Source organism: Lactuca saligna, chromosome 2 (genome assembly GCF_052625555.1).
Source record: "Lactuca saligna cultivar CGN05327 chromosome 2, ASM5262555v1, whole genome shotgun sequence".
Lineage (NCBI taxonomy): Eukaryota > Viridiplantae > Streptophyta > Magnoliopsida > Asterales > Asteraceae > Lactuca > Lactuca saligna.
In genome coordinates this window covers 140,363,660-140,377,741 of record NC_136418.1, presented here as the reverse complement: position 1 = coordinate 140,377,741, position 14,082 = coordinate 140,363,660, and positions in this window count along the sequence as shown.

Below are 14,082 nucleotides of genomic sequence, written 5' to 3'. Positions count from 1 at the left end.
ATCACTTGCGATGTTATTTCGACCATTTGGGACTTTTAAGGGGATCAAAATGACATTTTTCGGTTTCGGGTGGCGTGCAAACTTTTCGAGTAGAATGATGCAGTCTCTGAATTGGACGAATTTCGCATAGTGTATTTAGTTTCTAAAACTATACATCACTTTGTGATCACCTACAATGTTATTTCTACCATTTCGGACTTTTTAGGGGGTCAAAATGGCATTTTTCGGTTTACGGGTGGCACGCGACCTTTTCGAGTAGAATGATGCAGTTTCCGAATTGCACAAATTTCACACAGTGTATTTAGATGATAAGACTATACATCACTTAGTGATCACCTGCGATGTTATTTCGGTCATTTGGGACATTTAAGTGGCTCAAAATGACATTTTTCGGTTTTCGGGTGGCGTGCGAACGTTTCGAGTAGAATGATGCAGTCTCCAAAATGGACGAATTTCGCACAGAGTATTTAGATGGTAAAACTATACATCACTTTGTGATCACCTGCGATGTTATTTCAACCATTCAGGACTTTTTAGGTGGTTTAAAATGTTGTGTGGCGCACGAAATTTTCTAGTAGAATGATGCAGTCTCTGAATTGGATGAATTTCGCACAGTGTATTTAGATGATAAAAGTATACATCACTTCGTGATCACCTACGATGTTTTAGTGTGCATAAACTCTCTCAAAAGTCATCCTTTGTCTAAGGTGTGTTGTGAACCATTTGAGGTGCAACATTTTGGGGCACTAAGTTCTTAAATGCCAAATACAACAAGTTCTACAAGCTACATAAAGAGGTAAACTCTTAACTATTATTTTATGTTATTTATGTCAATTGCATGCTAGTTGTAGGCTTAATGCTTTGGAAACAATATTGCATTTATATTTAGAGAAAAACATAGATCCAAAGCATTTAGGGTTGTATGTGCACCATTGGATGTTGTAGTATAAGAACCCAAAATCTACAACCATCACAGTTTCATATATACCATTACAAGACAATGCTTCAAAATAAAATATGCCATTATAATAAGCATTAATACTACCAGTCTCAATATTAAATGAAAAGGTAAAACCTTGTTCATACAAACCAGGAAAAGAAATAATATTTCTCACCATATCAGACGAGTAGCAATAATTATTCGATTCTAAATTTAACCCACTACTAAGCAATAAAAATTAAACTCCAATCTTGGTGACAAATGACTTTTTTTCCTATTCATCATGATCAAGTTCATCTTCTCGTGCTCAACATCCACGCTTCTTTTTAGACCCTACAAATCAGAACAAATGTGAAAACCACATCTTGTATCAAGGAACCAAGAATTAGCATGTGATGACTTATTAGACAGAATAGTATAAATACCTACAAAGGTGGGCTTGATCTTCCTTCCTTTTTGTCCTGCAAGTATTTGGGGCAGTTTTATTTTCGGTTCCCTTTTTCATGACAATGGAAACACTCTGCTTCCTTTGGGTTAGGAGAGGGTTTAGTAGAACCAACTTTAGTAACACTATAAGAGGATCCATCAAGGGACTTTCCCCTGTGGATTTTAGAAGGAGCCTTCTTTTTCTTTACCTTCCCATGCCCAATTGCCAAGACAGGGGCAGCAACAGTAGAAGTAGGTACAACAGATTTGCCTTTCAAACTACTTTCAGTAGCTTTCAAAACGCCTTGAAGCTTTCTTAGAGTGACCTCCTCCTTGTTCATTTCATAAGTCATACGAAACTGATCGTAATAATAAGGCACAAAGTGTAGGATAATTCCAATGGCAAACTCTCCATTGAAGTTGATATTCAGCTTCAACAAGCGATCCACAAACCACTTCATCTTTTTCAAGTGGGTCGTGATGGACTATCCATCCTTCATTTTGGTTTTGATCAATGAGGCAATGATTTCATACATTTCCTGCCGAGCACTTTGATGGTACCTTTCCATCAAATCTTGGTGCATTTTATAAGGCCAAAAGTCCTCATAAGACTTTTGAAGCTCAACATTCATGGTAGCAATCATAATACATGACACCTTTGTCGTGTCCCTCTCATGATTCTTATACTCAGCAATCTGTTCGGGAGTAGTAGTGTTTTCCTCAATATCCTTAGCTCTTTATCGATAACATATTCTTTGTCCTCATACCGAATGGCCATTCAAATGTTTCAAATCTAATCATTGAAGTACGATCCATCAAAGATGACCCTCCCACATAGGTTCATGAGGGAGAAAGAGCCGAAAGAGTTTGGGTTTAACGCGGTGTTTGAAGTACACATCCGAAAAGAAAAACAAAGTTTAGATTAGATGAGGATCCTTAATATAACACCCAAATGAAATATTAAGGCTAGGACCTAACACAATATTTCACAATTCAGAAGAAGGATGTCGTAATCCAATTGCAAAATATTTGAAGGTAGGTAAATGATGATTTACCAATTTCCACAATGAAAAACGAAATTGATTATTAAGTTTTAAATGAATTCAAATTCCTAGATTCTTTTGAGATTCATTGAACTTTTCAATGGCATGTTTAAATCTCGATTATGCCCTTCAAGTTTGTGATTGGGATACCGATGATAAAAAAAAACAATGTATGAATAACCATGCAAATGTGCTTGGTACTCTTGATGTTACATATCACCTAATCAATGTGTCGGTTAACCACACATGATCTATCGATCTATAATTAACATTAAGCTACCCTTTTCCACCCTTGTTAGTCCCAAATTAGTGTGTCAGTTAACCACACATGCCCCACTAATGACTTAGCAAAGTGCAAAGTGCAATTTCATGGAATATCACCATTTTCACATTTTTCCTAAAGTAACTAAGATTGAGAATTTATAAAATTTTAGTTACTTTATAATATCATTATACTTATTAATGAGGATTAATGTCCTATCCTACCTGTTTGGCTAACAACCCTCCGCTAGTTAAGAGTACAGTGGATAAGAGTGGATACCTAATGGCGGTCATATTATAGGCTGCTTCCTTAAACACCCCTTATTGACTAGCTTTGTGAATGAGGTTTACTAACGGTAAGACTTACTTGTCTTATACATACATATATATATATATATATATATATATATATATATATATACACACACACACATATATATATATATATATATATACATATATATATATAAGTAATAAACTTTAATATTATAATATTATAGGGTTGAATTTTAAACTTTTAAAATTATAGGGTTGGGAATTAAAGTTTTATACATGAGACTTTTTCAAATCCCAAAACTTGAGGGTAAGTTTTGAAACTCTTAAAAAACTCTTGAGTTTTAGAATTTATGTTACATAAAAGAGACTTTCCAAGTTCCATAACCCGAGGACAAGTTATGAAACTCTTCAAGACTTTTGGAATTCTATAACTTAAAGATTTAATGTTTCATGAATAAGAATTTTCATATTTCATAACTTGCGGACAAGTTATGAAACTCTTCAAGAAACATTTATATCAAATTTAAACTAATATAATTTTCAAATAATATGTCATTTACCAGTTTGGCCTAATTTAGTTCATGTAGCATGACAATTTCTAATTCTACAAATAATAAGATTTTTTACAAAATCAAGTAATTATCTTAAAATTGTCAATCATCATCTTATTGGATGGGATAATCATTACCATATTATTAAAATCAAATTTTATAAACCAAAACAATTTGTGGTAATGATCCTAATCCAAAACAGACCAAAAACTCGAAAATTCTGCCAACAGATGATCCAACTCGTCGAGCCAGGCAATGGACTTGTCGAGTTCATGGACAAATTCATCCAACTCATCGATTCCCTCTTAGGACTCGTCGGATCCATCAGGCAGTGGCCAGAAATGTCATTTTTTCAACTTTGAAAATCAAACAATTGCATCAATATAATTGAAAACAACCATGGCTCTGATACCACTGATGGGTTTTATGTACTCTAACATCCCTATGGTGCACATACAACCCTAATGCTTTTGATCTAATCTTTCTCTAATTATACATGCAATATTGGTTTTCCAAAGCATGAAGCCTAAACTAGCATACAACTTGACATATGAATCATAAAAACTAGTTAGAAGATTACCTCTTGTTGTAGCTTGTTTGTATTTGGCCTTTAAGAGCTTAGCACCCTAAGTGTGTTGCCTCAAATGTTTCACAACACACCAAGAACGAAAGGAGGCGTGTGAAAGAGAAGCTAGGAAGCACAAAATTAACTAGTATTCTTCTTTAGGATGCATGAACCGATTTTAAGGAGTTAGGGGTTACTTTTATAGCTTAGGGTTTCATCCATGCAAACCCTAATTCACCACGAATCTTCACATTTCATAGGCCTTTTGGGCTAAACCTTCATGGACTCTCATAAAGGTTTAGTCCAACCCTAATCAACATGGATCATTGTTTCAAACTATAAGTACTACTGATTTACCAAATCAGTCCCCGTAAATTTAATCAGTCTCTTTTGATCACTAAATTAATTCCAAATTAATTCTTGATCAATACTAATTAAATAATGTGATTTCTTAATTAATATATTACACTTATAATATATTAATAAATCACAAATAACCTCTTTCTCAAATATCCATCCTATCTAATTGTTCCAGTGAATTGCAACCCAAATGTATCATACTACTTTCGGGTCAAGTACATACCAATTATAGTTATGGGCTTAGACACCTAATCCAACACTATAATGCAATCCTGAGCACATCCTTAGCCCTAGTCTAGCATGCAATTCACAGACTCACTATCAAAACATGTATGGGTATTTTTGTTGGGTTTTGGTATAATACAACATCCTATGGTGCACATACAACCCTAAATACCTTGGATCTATGTTTTCACTAATTATACATGCAAATGGTTTCCAAGGCATTAAACCTATAACTAGCATGCATTTGACATAAAACATATAATATACTAGTTAGGGAAACATACCTTCTATGTGGCTTGAAGTCTTGATGTATTTGGCCTTAAGAGCTTAGCACCAATAGTATGAAATGCCTCAAATGGAATCACAACACACCTAGGACAAAGGTGGCTCTTGAGAGAGAATTCCATGCACCAAAACACCTCTATATTTCTCTAAGAAAAGAAGTGGTGATTTTGGCTATGGAGTAACCTATTTATATGTAGGATTCCAAGGGTCATGGGTATAACCCATAATCCATACCCATGGGTTTTATGATCCATGGTTCATGTGGCCCAACTCTTTATGTATCCATACATAAACTTGGTCCAACATGGATCATAAGCCCAACACATATAAATATAACTAATTTTCATAATTAGTCCCCATAGATTTAATTAGTCTCTTTTGATCACTAAATTAATTCCAAATTAATTCTTGATCGATACTAATTAAAACATATGATTTCATATTAATATATTATAACTTATAATATACTAATAAACCATAAATAACCTTCTCTCAAAAGTCCATCCTAACAAATTGTCCTGATGATATGCAACCCAAATGGACCATGCTACTCTCGGGTCAAGTACATACCAATAATAGTTATGGGCTTAGACATCTAATCCAAATCGTAGCTCTTAAAGCCGCTGTCGAACTCTGAACAAATCAATGACGCGTCCATTAGATAAGGGATCATATATTCCTCCATTCTAAATATCATATGGACTGAGACATGGATTATAATCATTCTCTCTGTCCATTTGTTGTTTCCCGATTTCCGATTTATGACGACTGACTAATTGAACAAATCAAATCAGTCCTGGCCCGGCTGAGCACTTCCATTTATCATCATCAAATCATCGAGGGGCCCATAGATATCGCTTTTATCCCGAAGGTAAAAGGAATGGATAAACTTCGACTCATATGGCTTGTTCTACTACTTGTTGAATCATACACAAAGGCACGTTTTATAGCACCGAGTTACCAAATGCGTTTTCATGCAATCAATGTACAACCAACTCATAGTAACAACTCATATCTCTAGGTTTGAAGAATATAAGATATTATCGTCTCATGATCACTCGTGATAAAATCCATGAAGTGATTCCAATGAGCGCGGGTTGAATCCAATACTCAGAACTTATGAGCACTCATGAGTGTTGTAGCCCTTTGTCCAACATCTTAGACCTCTACAAGCCAACCCATGACAGTCTTGATTCATATCTACTTCCAACATATGACCGAATGTGGATGGTTTGAATAACGTAGTCATTCCGGAAGAATAACCTAGTTTATTCTGGAAGTCAAAACATGCAAAATGAAACACAAGAATAATTGAATCCAATATGGTATCAAAACCTATGAACATAAATAAAACACCTTTTATTTATCACCATATGATTACACATTATTCATTGTATACTGTTTCAACTATCAACTTTATTCTTGAATTTAAAACAATAGTTGTCCCATGCTCCAAGCATGTACACTATGTTTTCTAAACACTAGTCATGCCATACACCAAGTATGCATACTATGTTTGTCTATGATCTTTACTTTGTGAAATAGATCAATTAAACATAACTCCAATGATCCTCTTTTCACAGTCCCAAATCTTTACTGCAAATGCAAGAATTCCAAATTCATGCCATTTACTGAAATCTGTTAGATTCTAAACTTATATGCATTGATCCTCTAGTAATGATTATGCACAAAGTCAGAAAGACTTGACAAAAAATATTACAGAGCATTTCAAAGGAGATTAGCTCCTTGGAAACATCCTTCTTGCATTAACTTTCCTAATCTTACACAGATAGAATAATTTCTAACTTTGAAACATTTCCAAATTCCATTTTGACTATCACTTCTGAACAAGAGTTGCCTCCTTACAGATTATGTCAATATTGTCCGTCCAGAATTATCACTATACTTCCAACTGTCCTTGAGCAACCAATCTTTGGAAAACCTTAGATTTTCCTTGACAATTGTTTAATCCTTTTAGTCATATCCAATTCTAGACCTTTTCCCTTCTTAATGCCCCAGGCATTTGGAAAATTTTAGAATGGATGAATATAGCACATGTAATCGATCCTATATTCGAAGCATATGGGACACGATTCATGATGTCTCACATAAAGACTACACCAGTCTTTTGCTATACTATATGCATTTCAATTTGCCAAGTTCTCATAATTCAGATTATGAAAAAGGGATGCCGTAATCATAACCGAATTTTAGAACGCCAATAATGGACCCATATACAGAATTTCCTTATGTTGAGCCATTCCAACATGAAATTCATATATATATCCTTGACTAAATACGATTAAAACCTCAATCTAAGCTTTTAGATTTGAGATGAAGTATAATTTCCTCTCCCTTAATTATAGCAAAACAACTTTTCCCAATTGAAACCTTTTGTTTTCTATAATTAACATTGCTAACTTGCAATACTTATCATAATTATCATGCTCCCACTAACATGATGATTATTTGTCTAACACTTATGCTCCCACTAGCTTTGACATGTACCCAGAAATCAACTGAACTTCTAGAATTCAATACTTTATTGACTTTCTTACCAAAGTTCAGATTTCTGATACTAGATTGCCTTGATAAGACTTTATCAATATCATACACCTATCTTAGATAGCTCACATGTGTGTCTAAATAATTATGAAGAGGGATGCCGTAATCATAATGTTTAGACCTTTTGTCATTCCCACAATTGCTATCTACTCAAAATCTACTTAGTGAAAGAGTTTCCGTACCATCATTTTCACGAAGCGAAGAGCAACCTTATGACACTTAGATTTAATGGTGTATGTGTTCTTATCCATGTGAATTGTCAAAACCATATTCACAAGACAAGGATAATGACAAATCCAAACTCATATGGACTAAACTCAATCTTAACTTCTTGCCACCTAGCAGCTCAAGGGCCTGCCATTGCTTCTAAGTTGTTTTGCAACACATTGAGAACTCTAAGAACTCATATGCAAAGCCAACTTTAACTGGAATGGGCACAGAATATGTCAACACGATAGGTTATAAACCTCAAGTCGTGTGCTAGTGAAGAACTTCAGGTTCTATTCTTGATTAGTTCTTGAGACTTTCAAGACCTTTAAGACTCCTACTGTCCTCTTGACCTATAAGACTCCCTTGTCAAACATCCAAGAGACAGTGTGGATTCTAACCAAGACAAACACTTCACACAATTGGCCTAAGTTGGTCTTTGTTTTATCCAAAACATCACAACTTACCAATTTCAAATGTACAAGAGTATAAAACTTTTACTCTTACATTTGAAAAGTGTTTTAAACCTTCTTTAAGACATGTCACTCAAGTTACAATCTTGGAGTATGACTCTAAGAATTGTTTTTGGAACGAAGTATGAATCATCTTCTTGATTTAACCACTTCAACAATTCATAGTTCCTCTTCTTAGCTATAAGAAAGCACTTAGAGGATGAATTGTGATAAGGTCTCTAAATCATTAAGATGATCATAAAAACTGATACGAAAGTACTCTCCCATCTTTTCAGATTTGAGAAACTTCTATCCTTCTGCCTAATTTGATTCTTCTTATTCGCTCTGCCTTACATTGAGACCTTTTTCCAATGTCTCAAAATTACACTTAAGCTTGTAAGTATAACCATATTTACTGAACTTTAGTAAATTTTGACGAATAATCTTATTGATCTTTTGTGGTGGACTTGACCAATGCATAAGAATGTGTACTCGACCCCTTAGTCCTTTACTTGACTCACACATCCATGTGAACAAGTAATTAGTCTTAATTTTCCAATACTTGAAAGTTCTCATTCATTATGCTATACAACTTACATGATTCCAAATTCCGGTCCAATTGAGACTTGGGTGATGAAAATCTTTCCTTATTTGGTAAATTTAGACATTACCACAAATGAAGGAATCAATTTCATATTTCCACTCTTGCTATTAATGGTATCATATAAGCAACAATTTTTCCTCAAATGCCATTGTAAGGATATTTTAAAATAAATAAAATCAAAAATTTTCTTTTATTTTGAAACTATGCGGAAAAACTTATCCTTACAATCCATATGAAAACTTGTTGTTATCTATTCCTAAGCAATACCGCATAACTCTTAAGAAGTAGCTCAAGAATCCGATCTTCAATGTACGCGATAGAAATCCATCTATGTGATCAGATTCAGCGTATTCTTTCTTTAAGTTTCTTCACTTTTCTTTGATTCTTAAAACATTACCATGTGACCTAGTCACATCATGTATCAGGAATCTCAGAATAGAAACTTAACAGAGTTAGATAGTGGACTTTACCTGAAGTAGAATCAAACTTGTTGACTTTAACCTCCTTAGGTAAATTTGGCAGCTTCGCAACCAATGCCCCTTCCTTTGGAAATATAAACATATGGACCCTTTGATAATGGTACACGGGACTATCACAGACTTAGCTTTTCTCTTTACCATTTGGTCAACCGAGTTGACTATGGCCGATCCCTTTCCATTGGGAAGAGAATGCTTTTTTGGATTTCCTATGTCCCTATTGTCAATGTCCATCTAGTTTTAAGGAATTTGATCTTAACAAATAGGTAAGATCATTAAGGGTCATGTCATAGTCTGTTTCATAGGTGTCCCAAAGGAACTCACTATGTGACTTAGAAAGTGATTGAACCACCAACTTTTTCAAGACTTTGACACCCAACTGTCCCGGCTTGTCAATATGTGACTACATCTCCAAGATGTGACCACACCTAGACCTTGCCTTGCCAATAGGGCTTGAGTGATCTTAAACTTTTCAAGAACTTGTGGGTTAGGGAGAATAATTGGAGGAGGTGCAAGAAGTATGATTTCCAAGGGACATCATCTTCATTAGGAAAGCTTGTTTCAAGAGATTTGGGAAGATCATAAATGTCTAAACTAGACATCTTTTGGGAGATATTCAAGATAGTTGATTTAAAGTCCTTAATATGACACCCAATATGAAATATTAAGGCTAGGACCCAACAAACTATTTTATAACTTAGAAGAGGGATGCCGTAATCCAAGCTATAAAATATTTGAAGGTAGGTGAATGACGATTCACCAATTTCCACCAAGATAAACGAAATATATTATTAGGTTTTAATTGGTTTTTGAAACTCCTAGGTCTTTGAGATTCATTGAACTGTTCAATGGCATGTTTCAATCTCGAGTGTGCCCTTCAGGTTTTGTGACTGGGATGCCGAGGATCACAAAACAAGGTGTGAAGTAACCATGCAAATTACTTGGTACCCTTAATTGTTTACCCCTCTATCGATGTGCCGGTTAACCACACACGCTCCATCGATCCTATGATAAACATTAAGTTACCCTTTGCCTACCTTGTTAAATACGAGTTAGTGTGCCGGTTAACCACACACGCTCCACTAATCGACTTAAACAAAGTGCAAAGTGTAATTTCATGGATTAGCACCTTATTCACATTTTCCTAAGTAACTAAGATTGGGTATTTATAAAAGGTTTAGTTACTTAGTATTTATCATTAATACTTTTAATGAAGGGAGAATTATAGTCCTTGTCCTACCCGTTCGGCTAACGACCCTCCACCAGTCAAGGAAGCGGTGGGTGAGAGTGGACACCCATTAAACTACCATTTTATAGGTTGTAACCTTATACCCCTCTTATAGACCGGCTTCGTGAATGAGGCCTACTAACGGTAAGACTGACTTTACTCTTATACATATATATAAATATTATTAACTTATAATATTATAAAGTATAAGGGTTGAATTTTAACTTTTAAAATTCTAAGGTCTAGTTTGGAATTAAAGTATACATGGGGGGTAACTTTACAAATTCCAAAACTTGAGGACAAGTTTTGAAACCTTTCAAAACTCTTGGATTTTTCATAACTTATGAGTTTAATTAAGGTTTAATGAAAAAAAATCAAGTTCCATAACTTGAGGACAAGTTATGGAATACATTAAATCATTTAATGATGACATTAAAAATAGAGACTCTTCTATTTTCATAACCTATGAGTCTTAATGACACTTTAAAAAGAAAAACTCTTCACTTTCCATAACTTGAGGACAAGTTATGGAGTTCATAAAAAACCATTAAGATCAAATATTCCAATTAACACAATAATTACATAATTTTTCTATGATCAAGATTAAACTCATAAGTAAAGATAATTCATATCAACAATTTTCAAGAAATTAGATAATCATATAAACTAATACAAATCTTGAAACTTTGATAATTATCCTTTGAAGACTCTTGGACTTCATAACCTAAAGAGTTAATAAATGAGACATTTCACATCCATAACTTATGGAAGTTTCAAAACTCTTAAGATCATAACTTTAAAAAAAACTTTTGAGTTCCAAAATTTTATGACAAAATTTGTAACTCCTTAAAACCACTTAGATCAAACCTTTAAAACAAATAAAATAATCATATCATTCTATCTTTTAATAAATTGATCTAATTCAACTCTTGTAGTAAAGTGACTCAAATTTTACAAATTATTAGTTTTTCATAAAATCAAGTAATTATCATAAAATTTGACAAACTTCATGTTTTCTTTTCTTTTTTTTTTCCCATCAACTTGAATAAAAAAATACATTTGCATCAAATATAGTAGAAAACAACCCATGGCTCTGATACCACTGTTGGGTTTTGGTATAATACAACATCCTATGGTGCACATACAACCCTAAATACCTTGGATCTATGTTTTCACTAATTATACGTGCAAATGGTTTCCAAGGCATTAAACCTATAACTAGCATGCATTTGACATAAACCATATAATATACTAGTGAGGGAAACATACCTTCTATGTGGCTTGAAGTCTTGATGTATTTGGCCTTAAGAGCTTAGCACCAATAGTATGAAATGCCTCAAATGGAATCACAACACACCTAGGACAAAGGTGGCTCTTGAGAGAGAATTCCATGCACCAAAACACCTCTATATTTCTCTAAGAAAAGAAGTGGTGATTTTGGCTATGGAGTAACCTATTTATATGTAGGATTCCAAGGGTCATGGGTATAACCCATAATCTACCCATGGGTTTTATGATCCATGGTTCATGTGGCCCAACTCTTTATGTATTCATACATAAACTTGGTCCAACATGGATCATAAGCCCAACACATATAAATATAACTAATTTTCATAATTAGTCCCCATAGATTTAATTAGTCTCTTTTGATCACTAAATTAATTCCAAATTAATTCTTGATCGATACTAATTAAAACATATGATTTCATATTAATATATTATAACTTATAATATACTAATAAACCATAAATAACCTTCTCTCAAAAGTCCATCCTAACAAATTGTCCTGATGATATGCAACCCAAATGGACCATGCTACTCTCGGGTCAAGTACATACCAATAATAGTTATGGGCTTAGACATCTAATCCAACAATTTTGGCAAAAATTACTTGAGCTCAGCCAATTGCATGCACCACAACCCTTTCTTTTATTAGAAAAAACTCTTTTTATAAAATATTTCTTTTTATGAAAAATATTCCAAACCCTCAGTTTGAGTTCAGATATACCCGAGAGTATGTCTGAATCCCTCAAACCAAGGCTCTAATACCAACTTGTAATGTCCCAAAATTTAAAACCCAAAATTTTATTTTCATAATAATAAAACCATCAACCAAAACATGTTCGTAAAACCATAAAGAACAACCAGAGTATGTCAATCAATCATCTCAATACATTAGAGTCAAATAAAATAGAAATTGTGGTGTGCGCGATGCAATCATCCCAAGATCTTCCCATTTGATCTAGATGTAGCTGAAACATAAAGTTAAAATCGTAAGCGCTAAGCTTAATTAGTTCCCCAAAATACTGCATACCATACATATGTAGTAGCTCAGGGTGTCTATTTTAACTCATGCATCGGCCCAAGGCCATACCGGGACTATTTCACCCTCGGGTCTATTTCACCCCTGAGTCTATTTCAACTCATACAGTGATGTGTCAACATAAGGCTATACTGGGTCTATTTCACCCACATACATATAGCAAACAGGCACACATGCATATAACACATACATCAGGAGTCACAAAGACTACAAACACATAACATATCCTAGTTTCCTACTTTATAGTGAGTAAGCTCACCTCAGTCTGTTATCAATCAAACAAATGATTGGGCTGTTGAACCGGAAAATCACCGTAATAATCAATCAAATTAATCCCCACTTTATAATTAGGCGATCAACCATAACTAGCAATCTAGTTCGTTTGTCCAACACCTAGGGTAAAAGACCATTTTACCCTTTCCTCACATGGTGCAATAACCAAGGCCCAACCTAATGGTACCAAAATCCCAATATGGCCCAAATTCCTAAATGATACCAAAACCCATTATGTGTGCAAATCCAAGAAGACTAAAAGCTTAACGATGACTCAAAGTCAGAAAGACTAATAGCCCAACAAGGCTCAAACCCCTAATAGTCCAAATATGGCCCAAACCATAAAAGTCAATAGCTACTGACTACGCCCAGCGAACTCAGACTTACGCCAGGTGTATGACACTTTTTTCCAGTATGCAATGTGTACGATCTGGGTACGTCCATCGTACTCCGCATCAGCCCAAACCCACCATTAAGTGGTTAATTGGTTAAGTCAATTAGTTCACTTCTCAAATCTGATCCTAAATGATGTCTTAACATGTAAAGTTGGAAACTTTACTCCTTTGCATGTCTTAATGGGACCCAATACTTGTTTTTGACCAATAAAACCCATAATAAGAGCCTTAACTCATGCATGGTCCAATATAACAAATCAAGATTGCATTTTCATGCACAAGGAACCTCAAAAATGTTAAGATATACCATCCCTAGCTTTTGGAGTAGCTCATACTCTCAAGCATGACTTAAGGGACCATAAAATGCACAAAAACAAGCCCTAACTAGATCTATCATAATGAACAATCAAGTTAAGACCTTTATACCTCCAAAATCTTTCCAAGTTAGTGATGATTCTGGATCCACAGCTCCAACCACACCAATGCAACTTCCAAGAGCTCTTCATCCTTCAAAATCACCAAAAACACTCTCAAATATCACTTCCAAGCTTAAGATACTAAAATGGCAATTAGGGTTTTGTTATCGGGGTTTGGAGAGGTAGAGGTTGGTCATAAGGTCCAAAAGTA